At 47.0% G+C, this 16,159-nt stretch overlaps 1 long non-coding RNA gene and 1 pseudogene across 1 annotated transcript in view; both read left to right on the top strand.

Moving 5' to 3' along the window:
• Positions 1–16,159, top strand: part of LOC136313077 (uncharacterized) — an 86,044-nt gene that overhangs the window by 55,567 nt on the left and 14,318 nt on the right. The window lies entirely within an intron of this gene.
• Positions 11,622–15,781, top strand: LOC136312570 (ATP synthase membrane subunit K, mitochondrial pseudogene; annotated as a pseudogene).

The following is a 16,159-nucleotide window of genomic DNA, read 5'->3' on the forward strand; positions in this document are numbered from 1 at the left end:
ACTTTCCTGTATGCAGTTTATGGAATTAGCTGGGTTTGGCCTCTGAAAAACTCACTCTCCCTCTTACTCTGACCTCTGCTTATTAGAAAAACTCTCAGGCAGGCTCCAAATCTTTTTCAGCCACTATCACATAATTAAATATCTATCCTATTTAAACCTTGTCCTACCTTAACTGAAGCCTGTAATGAGGACAGGAAGCATGGTGTTCCTGTCTTTTCTCTCTTGCTCCAGTTCTTCCTCCATTTGCTACTTGCTATATTGTCCGTCTCTTTGGGGATGGACTAGGGTTGGGGAACAATATGGAGAGAGAAGCAAGAGGCCCATGAAGGGCTTTCTTGGCGGTAGAACTGGGATCTGACATCTTGGCCTTCTACATGGCAGATGTATAGATTCTGGATCTTTCTAAACTGGGCTTTTTCATGGGTTGCTTAGAGATCCTGCTCATTTCCTCCTCTCTAAGAACTTCCAGATGCAGTTCTCAGGCATGGGGTTCATCTCCTCAGGTAGCTGCTTGTGACCTACCCCAGCCTCTTTCTGTCATTGGCTCCTCACCCGGAAGGAAGCTCTCTTGGGTACAATCCCTTTATTACAGCCCCCGGCCAGCTCTCTTCTGTTGGGAGTTTGGGGCTAAGTGTGAAGCCCACACTCTGTAGGCTTCTGTAAGCCACTGAGAGAAGTTTGGATGTTAGCATTCTAAGAATGTGGGAACTCCCCAGAGAGTGTGAAACAGGATAGGTGTCTACTGTCATGATCCAGGCAAAGATGATGGTGATTTTTCCTAGGATGGGAGATACAGAGGACAGGAGAACTGGCTGGACTGAAGGTAGAGCTGATGGACTTGCTGCTAGTTTGTATGTGAGGGACAATGGAAGGAGAAGAGTCCAGTTTTTGGCTTTAGCAACTGGTGAACAGAAGTGTCAATCACTGAGAAGGGGATATCTGAAATAGAGTAGGTTGAGGGGACCAGAAATCAAGGTTCAGTCTTGGTCATGCAACATTTGAGATGGAGCTATCCGGGATGCAGACAGATAAATGCAAGGTTTTTGTCTGTCCATATGGTGCCTTTGTGCACATGAGAGAAAGGCAACCTTTCCTGCAGGTGAATGCAGCCTCCTACCAGGGCACATGGCTTGGTGAGCAGACCACAGCTGGACCTCAGCCCTGTGAGTCCCTTTGGCCATGCACCCTTGTGCTGTGAACAAACTGTACAACTCTACACAGTACCTGGATGTGCAGGTGTGGAGCTCCGAAGGGTATTTGGGACTGGAAAAGAGCCATTAGCTTATAGGGTATTTATTTGGATATTGCATGACGATTCCTCTTTCTCCCAGTCAAAGTGGGGAGGAAGGACTAGAATGTACCTAGGTGGACTGAGAGCCCTTCCTTGCCAGGGCCAGAGCTTTCCTTCTATTCCTGCAGGTGAAGCCCTCCTGCTTCCCTGCAGGGCTGAGTAGCCGTGGGCCCTTCAGTCTTGTCTTGTCTATGTTCATCCTGGGGAGTGGCACACAGGCAGGGAGTGAGAAGGCCTTGTTCTCTCTCTCTCTCCTCTCACTTTCCATCCTTCCCACAGTGATGTTAATCCTTGTCACCATGCTGATGGCCTAGTGTTCCCAGAGTGGCCCTGCAGCCAGGGTAAGCACCAAGCGGGGGGAGGGACCTTGAGATCTGACAAGAGTACCCCTTGCAACCTGACAAGGGAGGAACAGGAATAGTTTACCAGGCCATGGAGACCATAATGGCTGAAGAAACAAGCAGCTATGTTTCATAGAGGAGTGGTTGGCATCAGACGGCCTAGATTCAAATCCCAGAGCCCGTTTTTGTTTTTGTTTTTTTTCAGAGACAGAGAGTGAGTCAGAGTGAGGGATAGATAGGGGCAGACAGACATGAACGGAGAGAGATGAGAAGCATCAATCATTAGTTTTTCGTTGCGACACCTTAGTTGTTCAGTGATTGCTTTCTCATATGTGCTTCACCATGGGGCTACAGCAGACCAAGTAACCCCTTGCTCGAGCCAGCAACCTTAAGTCCAAGCTGGTGAGCTTTGCTCAAATCAGATGAGCCCACGCTCAAGCTGGCGAGCTCGGGGTCTCGAACCTGTGTCCTCCGCATCCCAGTCCGACACTCTATCCACTGCGCCACCGCCTGGTCAGGCTCCCAGATCCTGTTTTTACTAGCTGGGTGACCTCTGCAAGTCCATTAGCAACTTTAAGCCTCACTGTGTCCTGTAAAATGGGGCTGATAATAGTATCTACTTCATACGAGTATGGTGAGAAATGGAGTTATTTCACATAAAACAAATAGCACAGTGCTTGAAATTGTAGGCACCCACCTAGTCAATATACGCTTTGATGGTGCATTTTAGAAAAGCCCTTCCCAACGCAATCCTAAAGTTCCCTGTTAGGTTGCTGACCAAAGCAAGCAGGAGCAGAAGTGGTTTTGCTGAGCTAGTAAAGCTCAGAAGCTTCTTCCTACCTCTCCAAATTGGGGTTTTTAAGGGGTCACATCCCCAGAGCCTTGTAGAGGTCAGGCTTGAGTCATGGCAGCTAAACAAGGGTCTTTCCCCTTTGCAGATATGTCCAGGGAAGGCAATTTCACAACCCCTCAGGACCTGGTCCAGTATTGACAGCTCCCACCCTTGTATGTTTCCCTGGATTGTACCCCGGTCTTAAAGTTGAACACTTTTCTATCTTTAGAGTAAAAAGGAAGTGAGCACAGAGTGGAAGCTTTTGTTCTGCCACCCCCAGATCTGCTCTTCAGTCTCTATGGGGTCCTGAGCCCCTCTAAAAATCTGATGATGGCTCTGGCCAGTTTGTTCAGTGGATAGAGCATTGGCCTGGTATGCGGACATCCCAGGTTTGGTCCCCGGTCAGGGCACACATGAGAAGTGACCATCTGCTTCTCTTCCCTTCCCTCTCCCTCTTCTTTCTCTCTTCCCCTCTTACAGCCAGTGGTTCTGTTGGTTCGAGCATCGGTCTCAGGTGCTTAGGATAGCTCAGATGATTTGACAATCAGCCCAGATGGGGGTTGCCAGGTGGATCTCGGTTGAGGCGCATGTATAAGTCTATCTCCTCTCCTCTCACTTAAAAAAAAAAATCTGATGGTGTCTTTAGATTTTTTTTTCCTAGAAATAAAATCACCCAAATACATACGCCCATGAGCCAAACTTCATAAGATTATTAATCTTTTAGGAAAGCTGTCCATTATAAGTTAATGGTTAAGCTGTTAGGGTCTGGAGTTGAGTTTCCTAAGTTCCAATGCTGATGCTACTATTTACTGACTCTGAGACCTTAAATAGATCATGTAATGTCTCTAAACCTTGGTTTCTCTTATCCTTAAATGTAACTTCTCTTTTTTTTTTCTTTTTCCAAGTGAGAGGAGGGGAGATAGAGACAGACTCCCGCATGTGCCCTGACTGGGATCCACCCAGGAACCCTGGTCTGGAGCCAATGCTCTGCCCATTTGAGGCCATGCTTACAACTGAGCTATTTTTAGCACCTGAGGCAGAGGTTCCCATGTAGCATCCTCAGCGCCTGGGGCCAATGCACTCGAACCAATGGAGCTATGGCTACAGGAGCGGAAGAGAGAGAGGGAAAGAAAAGGGGGAGGGGAAAAGGTAGAAAAGCAGATGGTTGCTTCTACTGTGTGCCCTGACCGGGAATCCAACCTGGGACGTCGACACACAGGGCTGATACTCTACTATGGAGCCAACCGACAAGGGCCTAAATGTAACTCTTTTATATGGCCTATATATTGATGGTTCAAGACAGAGCATTCACACTGGATGGCTATTGTGTTTGCTGTTGTTGTTTTTAAAAATTTAACAATCTAAGGGAAAAGAGGTCAGTGCCCCTGACTAAATAATCAGGTATTATATGTTTTAAAATTTTGGGGGGAGCCTGACCAGGCGGTGGTGCAGTGGATAGAGCATCGGACTGGGATGCCGAGGACCCAGGTTCGAGACCCCAAAGTCGCCAGCTTGAACGCGGGCTCATCTGGTTTGAGCAAAAGCTCACCAGCTTGGACCCAAGGTTGCTGGCTCGAGCAAGGGGTTACTCGGTCTGCTGAAGGCCCGCAGTCAAGGCACATATGAGAAAGCAATCAATGAACAATTAAGGTGTTGCAATGCACAACGAAAAACTAATGATTGATGCTTCTCATTTCTTCGTTCCTGTCTGTCCCTGTCTATCCCTCTCTCTGACTCTGTCTCTGTAAAATTTTGGGGGGACACACCAGTTAAAAATTGCTGATTAAGCAGCGGATAAGATGAAGCCACTGATTAGTTTAAGCTTTTTATATCATATGATCTATTAGATTAAGGAACTGTTTAGATTAAGCCACTGATGAATCATGGCTTTGATTAGATTAAGTGATTGGCTGGGTTAGCGGTTAATTAGGTTAAGCAGCTGCACTGGGGAGCAAGGTGACATTTGAAATTCTATGCAGTCTCATATCTATCCACACACATCCAGAATAACAGCCAAGATTAGATTACCAGTTGATTTAGATCAGTGACCGATCACATCAGCATTCTGATTAGATCAGCAGCCAGTTGGATTGGATTTGATTAGATTAGCAGCTGGTCAGATCTGCTGCGGATTAGATTAGCGGCCGGATAGATTCCTGGCTAATTAGATCAAAGTTTGCTGGTGCACATTAGTGATGATTAGATTAAGTGTTTATCAGATTAAAGGCTGATTAGTTGAGCGATCTCATTAAATTAGTGATTGATTAGATCAGCAGTCACTCAAACCTTTGCGCTGATTACATTAGCAGTTTATCTGATCATGCTGACGATTCTATTGGGGCTGATTAGATTAGGCTGTGATTAGATTGGGAATAATTATATTAGGGGCTGATTAGGTTAGGGGATGATTTCTTGAATAATTCCACTTAATCTCTCTCTTTTTTTAAAGATTTTATTTTTTATATATTTTTAATTAATTTATTTATTTTTACAGGGACAGAGAGAGAGAGGGATAGATAGGGACAAACAGGGACGGAGAGAGATGAGAAGCATCAATCATCAGTTTCTCGTTGTGACACCTTAGTTGTTCACTGATTGCTTTCTCATATGTACCTTAACTGCGGGCCTTCAGCAAACCAAGTAACCCCTTGCTCGAGCCAGCGACCTTGGGTCCAAGCTGGTGAGCTTTTGCTCAAACCAGATGAGCCCACGCTCAAGCTGGCGACCTCGGGGTCTTGAACCTGGGTCCTTCCGCATCCCAGTCCGATGCTCTATCCCCTGCGCCACTGCCTGCTTAGGCTTTAAGATTTTACTTACTAATTTTTAGAGGAGGGAGAAAGAAAAGGAGGGAGAAAGAGGAAGAAAAAGGGGGAGGACAAGTGGGAAGCATCAACTGATATTTGCTTCTAGTTGTGCCTTGATTGGGCAAACTGGGCATCTTAGCATTCCAGGTCGATGCTTATCCACTGTGCCATCACAGGTCAGGTAATCTGTGCCTTTTTTAAAATGTTGCTTGCCTGACCAGGCGATGGCGCAGTAGATAGAGTGTCAGATTGGGATGTGGAGGACCCAGGTTCGAAACCCCGAGGTCGCTGGCGTGAGTGTGGGCTCATCTAGTTTGAGCAAGGCTCTCCAGCTTGAGCCCAAGGTCACTGGATTGAGCAAGGGGTCACTTGGTCTGCTGTAGCCCCCTGGTCAGGGCACATATGAGAAAGCAGTCAATGAACAATTAAGAAGCCGCAATGAAGAATTGATGCTTCTCATCTCTCTTCCTTCCTGTCTGTCTCTATCTGTCCCTCTCTCTGTTTCTCTCTGTCTCTGTCACACACAAAAAAAAGAAAGAAATGGAGATTGGACCTGACTGGTGGTAGCACAGTGGATAAAGTGTTGACCTGGAATGCTGAGGACTCAGGTTCGAAATCTCGAGGTTGCCAGCTTGAGTACAATCTCATCTGGCTTGAGCACAGGGGTGCCAGCTTGAGTGTGAGAGCATCTAAATGACCCCATGGTCACTAGCTTGAGCCCAAAGTCACTGGCTTGAGTCCAAAAGTCACTGGCTTGAAGCCCAAGGTGTCACTGGCTCGGCTGGAGTACCCCGGTCAAGGCACATATGAGAAGCAATCAATGAACAACTAAAGTGACACAACTATGAGTTGATGCTTCTCATCTTGCTTTCTTCCTGTCTGTCTCTCTCACTTGCTAAAGAAAAAAAAAAAAAAGAAGTGGAGATTGGGCCCTGCCAGGTAACTCAGTTGGTTAAGAGCATCATCTCAGTACACCAAACTTGTGACTTTGATCCCCAGTCAGGGCACATATAAGAAACAACCAATGAATGCATAAATAAATAGAACAACAAAGCAATGTCTTTTTCTATCTGTTCCCTCTCTCTGAAATCAATCAATCAATGAATGAAAAGAAATGGGTATTGTTCTCAGGAAAGTCTTTTCCTTGAAGATGTGTAAAGGAGTAGGTAGAATCTAGTTTTAACCTCTCTTTGTAAAACCTACCCCAACATTCAGATTTCAAGTCAGTAGGAAATAACTGGGACTCCCCCCCAAGTTTTGGGGTTTACAAGTCCTTGAGGACATAAATCCTAAGTTCTCTGCATCCCCTGCCTGTGTACTTTTAGCACTGGGCACAGAGAAGATGCTCAATAATAGATGTGTTTACCTCGTCATTCTCAGGCACTTCACTGTTTAGGGCCTCTGTACATATCTTATTGAGTCACCCACAGCAGGCTTGGCTGACAAAGACATCTGTTTTATTTTAGCTCTAACAAGGGGGTAATGCCCAGGGCAGAGCTCCCCAAACTTTGGTACATGGACCCTTCTCAGATTATTTGAAGAGTAACTATCAATAGTTGGGCCATAGGGGGTGAGGCACAGTTGCCCCTGAAAACAGTAGTTAATAACTATTGTTAGGTAACTATCCTGGAAAGGATTAATCTTGGGGCCAGAAATGAAGATAGCCTTTATACTGGAGAAGAGTGAGACTTCTGGACTGAGAGGCCTCTGGATTCTGAGATGTGGAGATAGTGTGATCAACCATCCCAGTTTGCCTGGAACTGCTGTATCCTGGTTTTAACATTGAAAGGCCTATATCCCAGGAAACTCCTCAGTCCCTGGCCAAATGGGACAGTTGGTCATCCTATGTGGAAATGTCTTGGTGATCCAGCGTGGGAACCAAGTGCCCACATTGAGCAGGAAGGAGCAGGAGAGCCAATAATGGAGGCCCCACTGGGAAGCTGCTGTTGACTGGGAGGGGTTGATGGCAATACCAACAAGGCTAATCATAGTGCAGGTCACAGCAGTACCCAAAGGCAAGCCATTTCTGAGACAGATGATTTTTAAAAGGCCTGATATCTGGCCACAGACTTGTTAAGACTGATCTCTTGGCCCCAAGAAGAGAGAACCCCTTCCTGAAGCCAGAATGTGGCTTTAGGAGTGGCCAGGGAGGCCAACAGTACTCAGCTGAATGGCCATCTCAGGATCACTGGCAGCAGAGTCAACCTAATAGCCAAAGAAGTTGGCATGTGTGTCTAGAACACAGGTGAGACCCCAGGAGCTTATCAGACATTGCTGGGGGGGGGGGGTTCTGTTTCTCTCTCCCTTTGATCCTTTCCTTCCTTCCACTCATACTGATGGAGCACCTGGTTGTCTAGCTGGTGTCTAGGTGCTAGGGACATAAGACAGGCAAGGACCCTACTTGAAAAGCTCTTTATTGAAGTGCACAGTGCACAGAGGAAAAGGTTGATCTTGACTTCTCAGAGAAGGGGAGGGCACTTGATTACAAGTTACCCAGAGAAGTGGACATTTGCTATTGTGCACCTTCTAGCATCCTTTCCTTCTTCCCTTGGTGCTGTGTTTCACATTTTAGTTGGATGTTCACCTTCCCTCATGCAGCCCGTGGACTTTCCACTCTCCCCCAGCTGCAGGGTGGGACTTGATAGAGTGAAGCCAAACAGCACATCCCATCCACCTGGCCACAGCGATTGGCAAAGGGGTGGACATCAGACCCAATCTGAGTCAATCAGACCAGAGGGATTTCTGATGGGCTCCTGGGGAAATGTTTTCCTGATCATCTGAAGAAAGACTCACTGCCTCTTCTGGACAGATTTGGAACAGATTCGACCCCTTTGTGGTCTTGAAGGTGGCGATGCTGGAAATGAAGCCCATAGCCAGAGGCAGGCACTCCTGAGAAAATTCCAAAGTGGTGAATGCCTGAATTCCAGCGCCATGCCTGAATCTTGGCTGGAACCTCAGCCACTCTGGACTTTAAGGTTATATGAGCCAATCCAGTCCCTCTATTATTTGTGCTAGTTTGGGTTAGGTTTTCTGTAACCTGCAGCTGAGACTCTACTAGCTGATGTCACTAAAGAGGATTTCAAATCAGGTTGCAAGGTCTAGACTGAGGCAGGCTGGGTTCAGGGGAAGGAGGACCAGGTGACCCGTACAGTCTGGCATTCCCAGGCCAAGAGAAGTGGGAAGGTGACTACAACGTGGACAGAGGAGCCTACAGACAGCAGGCCAGGTGAGGGGAGGGCTGGTGCCCAAGTCCCTTGCCCCCAGCCATGGCTGGCAACTCCCTTAACTTAACTCCACCTGACTGGTAAATGCAGAGTGAGGTCCACTTAAAGAAATCAGAGCAGCTGCCACTTCAAAGCAGGAAAGATGTGTGTAGGTGGGAGGGAGAAGGGAGGTAATTATTCAGGGAAAGTAGTTTTCTTGATATTTTTCTGGAAATGTGCATGGAGTAGAGGGAGCAGCAGGAGAGACCATAGAGAAGGGAAAATGTATTAATAGAAGGTGTACATTGTGCCTGTCCAAAGAAGCATAGACAGAGAGAGGGTGCAGCGCTTTGTGTGCTTATCTGACCATAGCACCCTTTTTCAGGGGGCATCTGAGACTTCATGGGATACCCCGGAATTGGGAATTCATCCTTGAATGACTAAAGGATTTGGTGGAAATAACTGAGTCCTCCTTTTGTGTGTATGTTTGTTCAACACACTGACTCTTCTAATGACCAGTGGGGCTGAGTGCCACTTGCATGTCACGTCTGGACTTTTCATGCTCTGGGTAAGGGGAAGTCTCGCCTAGCAGGGGAAGAGGCTGCAGTGTGCTAAGGAGAGCTAAGAGCTCTACAGGCCATCTCATTGCCCCCTTAGCGACCTACCCATGGATTCCACATACCCTGCATGCCTTGTGTCACAGAGGGACACCGCTGAACTCAGAGAAGCATCTCTGAGGTTGTGAAAGTTGGATGTCTATAATTATCCAGCTATGAATAAAATAAACATTTCTTAGGGCTATTTCTGCATAATTATGAATATTTGAGGATATTAAACCCCCAGGTTACACATTGAGGGTATTATTTGAGCAATGGTTGGCTGCAAAGCTGGAAATGAAAACATCTTTTCATTCCTCCTTCCTGGAGCATTTAGAATATTTTATGGGATTCAAAAGAAAAAGAAGTTTCAGTTGAAAGAAAAAAAACCTGGAAGCAGTCAGTTCCTAATACTTCTGAATAGCACTAAATCAAAAAATAAAATATAAGTTTACTTACTGTGGAGGGTTTGTGATGCATTTTCTGTATAGGTTAGGAAAGCAATTACCATCAGACAACCTACTTGTGCCTCCATTGTGATAAAATGTTCCCTCTAATGGGGCCGACCTACCAAGCAGTGGGCCTTTGGAAGCACTTAATGCTTTCAGAAGCTTTCTCATGTGTGGAGGTCCTCCACGGGCGCTGAGAGCCCTGACTGGCTCTAAGGACCTGTCATGGTACAGGGCATTCTTAATAAGATATGGGTTTTTGGAAGCAGCAACCGACTGAGGTCTCTGCTGCTCTGGCTCTGTCCAGAGGCCCACGTGATGCCTTGGGACCTGTCCAGTTTCCCCACCCTCATTCCCTTGGTCACCCATCCTATTCTTTCATCCGCTGAAGTCTGATACCCTCTGTCTCCATCTGCAGTCCCCCTACCTGGTAAAACAGGGGCCTTCTTCCATAGACAGTTGCTCAGCTTCTTCCATCTCCTGCTTCAACTCTGTCCCCTCCCACCATAGCTTCCCCATAGCCCCTCGGGTTGCTGCTCATTCTCCAGACCCCCTCCAATGCCCCTGTAGACCATGGCTCTTGTGTCCTTGAACACCCCCTCCCCCAGTCTCTGAGGCTCCTGCATGCTGTTCCCCTCTTCCCAGCTCTTACTCTGGACCCTGGCTTACCTTTCTTACCTCAAAGGCCTTCCATCTTGGATAACTTTTACAGGGTATAAACCAGTGGTCCCCAACCTTTTTTGGGCCACGGACCAGTTTAATGTCAGAAAATATTTTCATGGACCCATCTTTAGGGTGGGATGGATAAATGTATCACGTGACTGAGATAAGCGTCAAGAGTGAGTCTTAGACGGATGTAACAGAGGGAATCTGGTCATTTAAAAAAAATAAAACATCATTCAGACTTAAATATAAATAAAATGGAAATAATGTAAGTTATTTATTCTTTCTCTGCGGACTGGAACCCCAACCAGTGGTTGGAGACCACTGGTATAAACGACCCATCCCACCATCCAGGCCCAGGTCACAAGCTTCCTTTTTTTTTTTTTTTTTTTTTTACAGAGACAGAGAGAGGGATAGATAGGGACAGACAGGAATGGAGAGAGATGAGAAGCATCAATCATTAGTTTTTTTGTTGTGACACCTTAGTTGTTCATTGATTGCTTTCTCATATGTGCCTTGACCGTGGGCCTTCAGCAGACTGAGTAACCCCTTGCTCAAGCCAGCGACCTTGAGTACAAGCTGGTGAGCTTTGTTCAAACCAGATGAGCCGCCTGACCTGTGGTGGCGCAGTGGATAAAGTGTTGACCTGGAATGCTGAGGTTGCCGGTTCAAAACCCTGGGCTTGCCTGGTCAAGGCACATATGGGAGTTGATGCTTCCTGCTCCTCCCTCCCCTTCTCACTCTCTCTCTCTCTCTCTCTCTCTCGCTCTCTCTCCTCTCTAAAAATTAATAAAAGTAAAAAACAAACAAACAAACAAACAAAAAAACTTGTTCAAACCAGATGAGCCCGCGCTCAAGCTGGTGACCCCAAGGTCTCGAACCTGGGTCCTCCGCATCCCAGTCCAACACTCTATCCACTGCGCCACTGCCTGGTCAAGCCACAAGCTTCCTTAATGGCCCTCCACTTCCTGCAATGTCCAGACCTAACCCTATAGTCTTGGTTATTAGGGTGACACCTTCAGTCAAAACTGGGCATCCTGTATCTTCCTTACCCTCTGCCCTGTGGAGGCCTCTGGTCCACAGACCCCAGGATTTAGTGCCCCTTCATTTCCGCTGAGGCCCTATTGCCATCCCTCTGCCTCCCTCTCAGGCCCCTGAACCCTATCATCTCCACCCTTCACCCCCAGGTGCTGCTGTCAATGGCCCCTGCCTGGGTGGGGTGCTGCTGCATGGTGACCCTCCTAACCAGCCACGGCAGGAATCCTGGCCCTGCAGGCTTCCTCCCCCCGAACCCACCAGGGCGCTGTCCCCAGTTCCTAGGGTCACAGCAAAACACCAATGAAGACGTGTAACTGTGCAGAGTTACTAGTATAATAACTCGGACTTAGATTTGCGCCAATTGTGGGCAGCCAGCCGGCAGGGGTGTCTTCTGAGACCATCCGATGAGCACCTTGTTTGGCGGGCAGTGGCCACCATCCAACATCGGTTTGGAAGCTTCAGGTGGGACAAAGCAGGAATCGAACCTGGGAAGCTGTGGTCTCCAGACAAGGCGTCTAGCTGCGCGCTGGACCCCTCACCATCCTTGGTGGGGTAATGGGGAAAGCATCCATGACGTAGGGTACAAACCCAGGTGGACCCAGCTCCCGGCTCCCATGCCCACCCCATCCCCGCCGTAGTTCTCTTCTCTGTCGGGAGCCTGCGGGACGCCTTGTCCGGGCAGCGCGGCCCCGGGCGCCCCCTGGAGGTTGTGCGGCTGCGTTCGCGTAGCCCTGGGGCTCTAGTCAACAGCTTACTGCCAATCATCTAGAAAAATAACCCCTATAAACATGGATAAAGGACAGGTACAGATACTTGAAATGAAACACAAATGCCCAGTAAAACGTTAAGCTGATGTTATCATACATAGGCAGAATCTATTACAAGTCTATTCATTTTAAATCCTTGACAAGGGTACTAGGGAGGGGCATAATATTCATATTCTACTGATGAGTAAACTGAGGCACAGGAGACTAAGTGACTTGCTCAAGTAGTAGCAGAGAAATGGCATGACTCACTACACTAGACTAATTCTCAACATATGAAGAATGTACACTCTGGCTAAAACCAAAGTGTAAATTAAAACCATTCAATAGTTTACTCCCCAAGTATTTATTGGATGCATACTGTGAACTAGATCCTATTCTTATTCTAGGTATAGGGAAATGGGCACCAGAACACACAAAACAGGAACCTTACATTCCAGTGGAGAGAGACAGACAATAAATATATAACCATATTCTGTGATAGGTGATATATAAGTGCTTTGAGAAGGGGACACTTGAGCAGGAAGGGACCTAAAGAAAGAGGGATGGAGCCTCGTGGTTATCTGTGAGAAGAGCATTCCAGACAAAGGGCAAAGTCCCTCAGGCCACTGCAGGAGGTGGTGGGCTCTTGTCCAGCTACTCTGGTCCTTTGCCTGTGCCCAGGGCCATGCTAGGTGTTCAGGGAAGACAGACTTGCTTTCTAACCATTAATTGGGAATAACACCTGCCTTTGCCGTGGGCGTTCACTCGCTTCCCTGCAACTAGCCCCATGTGACAACTGTTCCCATGAGTCTTGGGAGAGGATGGGATGATGTGGGGAAGTGGAAAGGAAAGGCCCCACTATTTGGGGTAGGATAACCCATCTAGATTCCTGCCTCTGGGCTGGAACAGCAGCAAGATTCAGCCCTGTTAAATACATTGGAGAGAGATTTGATTATCGGGGAAGGGAGGGACCATTCCATAATTCATACCCCAAACTCCAAAAGGGCAGCCTGTACAGGGAATGCCGTATGAGTGCATCTGCACCGACCAATGGGCCTTGGGGATCCTGGGTGCCCAGGTCTCCATGGTCTCTCTGCCTCACTAGATCTTGAAGGCTCTTAGAATTCAAGTGAACTTTTCTCCAAGTGAGTTCCCTGTCTGTTGACCTGGGGTAGTAGGGTCAGATCATGGCTGTGGTCTGCATGGCCTCCGCTCCTCCAGAGACTGAAGCCCAGAGTCAGAGTAGAGGGATATCAGCTAGCCCTGGAGGAGGCAAACCCAATTCTCTCTCATGCCTCCTCCAGTGCCTGTCACCTTGCTGTGGCCAGAAAGCCATTCCCTTCCCAACTGTTTTGATCTCATCATATCCCTTTGAAATTAGATGAATCATTCTGATGCTTATGCTTCATATGGTGATCTGCCCTGTTGTTTGTTCAGTGCTGAAAAACTTTTGCTGATTCTTATATCCACTGGGACTTTTTTTTTTTTTTTTTTTTAGAGAGAGAGAGAGAGGGATAGACAGGGGACAGACAGACAGGAATGGAGAGAGATGAGAAGCATCAATCATTAGTTTTTCGTTGCGCATTGCAACACCTTAGTTGTTTATTGATTGCTTTCTCATATGTGCCTTGACCGTGGGCCTTCAGCAGACCGAGTGACCCCTTGCTGGAGCCAGCAACCTTGGGTCCAAGCTGGTGGGCTTTTTTGCTTAAACCAGATGAGCCCACGCTCAATCTGGCGACCTTGGGGTCTCAAACCTGGGTCCTCTGCATCCCAGTCCAATGCTCTATCCACTGCGCCACCGCCTGGTCAGGCTGGGACTTTTTTTTTTAATTTTTTTTTCTTTGAGGGTGGGGGGACAAACAGGAAAGAGATGAGAAGCATCAACTCATAGTTCTGACACCTTAGTTGTTCATTGATTGCTTACTTGTATGTATCTTGACTGGGGGGGCTTCAAGCCAGCAACCATGGGGTCATGTCTATGATCCTACGCTCAGGCCAGCAATTCTGCACTCAAGCTGGTGAGCCTGCATTCAAGCAGGCGACCTTAGGGTTTCAAACTAGGGTCCTCAGCATTCTAGGCTGATGCTCTTTCCACTGCCCCATCATCTGGTCAGGCCACTAGGACTCTTGAGTCCTGCTTAGACCCCCTTAAGAAGGAGTGAATATTTTCAAGATGAACAGACACTGGGATAGCACTTAGAACAGTAGGTAGCTGAGAGTAGAGGCCACTCTGGGGGCCAGCTTCTCTATCTCTCTTCCAGGGTCAGAGTCTTTCTCCAAGCTTGCTCTGTTCTCTCTCTCAATCTACTGCCTCTTTGCTCCCCCTTCACTCTGAGTTTCCTTTCCATTCTCCTACTTTCTGTTTCCTGACAATTTCTGCCTCCTCACATCTGAACATACCGCTGATCTGAACATCTCCTGACCCCTTTCTTTCCTCTTCTCAGTGTCTGCACCCGCTGTTAGCTGCCTCATTGCTGCAGCTCTTCATTCATGTCCCCAAGCCAGCTCATCTATTTTATGCCACGGCACATCATATATCTCTGGATTAGCTAGCTGCTCTGTGTCATTGTCCCCTTGTGGTTCAATCAGCGGGGCCAAGAATGGAGGGCACTAAGGTGGCCAGTACAAAAGGCTGTCCCTTCCCCTGGTGTCCTGGGTGATGCAGGCACTTCTGTTAGACTGTCTGCTGCAGTCCCAGGTGTTGGTTTTTTTTTTTTTCTGTTGTTGAGTTTCATTTGTTTACCTTTATTAATGTTGCCTAGAAGTCTTTTAAAGGTCCTTAAAAATTCCTCAGGCACCCAGCCTGGTTCACCGTGGAGGCTCCTACCCAGATTCCTGGCAGGGAGAGAGCCATTCATAGTTAAACAAACAGTCATTTCCTCTTCTATCTTTAGTCTCACCTTCCATCAAAATAGGGAGGGGCAACCACATTTAATAAACACCATCCATTAGATTAGATCAACAGTCTCTGAATATTGCCTTTCTTCTAGAAACAGTATCTCTCCTGTCTTCACAGAACATGTGGTCAAGAGGAAATTGAATAAAGTCCTTTAATCAGCCGCAGTAGTATTTGAATCATTTAATTTAGGACCTGACAACCGCAAATTATTTTTCAGGCCAATTTTAGCTGACCAAGAAAGGTGTCCCCATTGGACTCATGCTTAATAAATCACCCCCTTGCCTGATTATGGAAAGTTTGGGAAAGAGACATGGCTGGGGCTTTTAAAACATAATAAAAAACAGCCTCCCATGCTGTATTTGTCTGACAGGAGTCCTTGACCATCTTCCTTCACCCAGCTTTGTGGCTATAGAATAAACCTTTGGGCTGGGGGTAGTCAGAGACATGAGGCAGAGAACTGTCACCTCTGCAGCCTGTGCTTTTTATTCCTCGCTCCAATTTCTCATGGCGGGAAAACAAATCAAACCAAATTACTATAGATGGCAGGCATATACTGCTTATTGTGGCTCACCTTCTGCTGCCTTAGACTTTTCAACACTTGCTGAAACCCTCTCACTGGAAAAAATTAAAGAGAAGCTTCTGATTTAAAATAACACCCACTATTCCGGCGGGCTGAGGGGTATCTCCATGCGCTGAAGGCCACAGCTTGCGGAATTCGTGTATTTTTCAAGATTGAAGCCATGCAGGTCCAGAAGCTGATGCTCAATTCCAATTCACTGGTATCAAAAAGTATTTCAATTCTTATACACTCAAAGGTAGAATGAATTGTGTACTGGCCACATATAGTGGCATTGCTTTGCTGGTTTTATACTTCAAGTTAAGGTCTAAAAAAACTCCAGCTGTGAAAGCAACATAAAAAGGATTCTAACTGTACTTCATCTGTTAATTTCCCATGCCTGGAAAAGCTAATGTCACTCATCATGTGATACTCAATTTGTACAATAAATTATGAACCTGGAAAAAATAAATAAATAAAATAACACCCACTGATGTGGCCTTTTCCAGACTCATGTTAAATCACCTGTGAGGTCCCATAAAGGGGAGTTCAAGACCTGCCCCTTCAGAACCAGTTTGATGTCAGCTGGGTCTGAGCCCCTGGCAGACATATCCTCTGACCACTGGGAAGATATTGCTGCTAAGAAAAACCCATGGGCCTTTATTCTATTCTTATTGCAAGCAATAGCCATATGTCTGAATGAGGATTTGCTTTTAGGCCAGCCTGTCCATATTTTCC

Source organism: Saccopteryx bilineata, chromosome 9 (assembly GCF_036850765.1).
Source record: "Saccopteryx bilineata isolate mSacBil1 chromosome 9, mSacBil1_pri_phased_curated, whole genome shotgun sequence".
In the NCBI taxonomy this organism is placed as follows: domain Eukaryota; kingdom Metazoa; phylum Chordata; class Mammalia; order Chiroptera; family Emballonuridae; genus Saccopteryx; species Saccopteryx bilineata.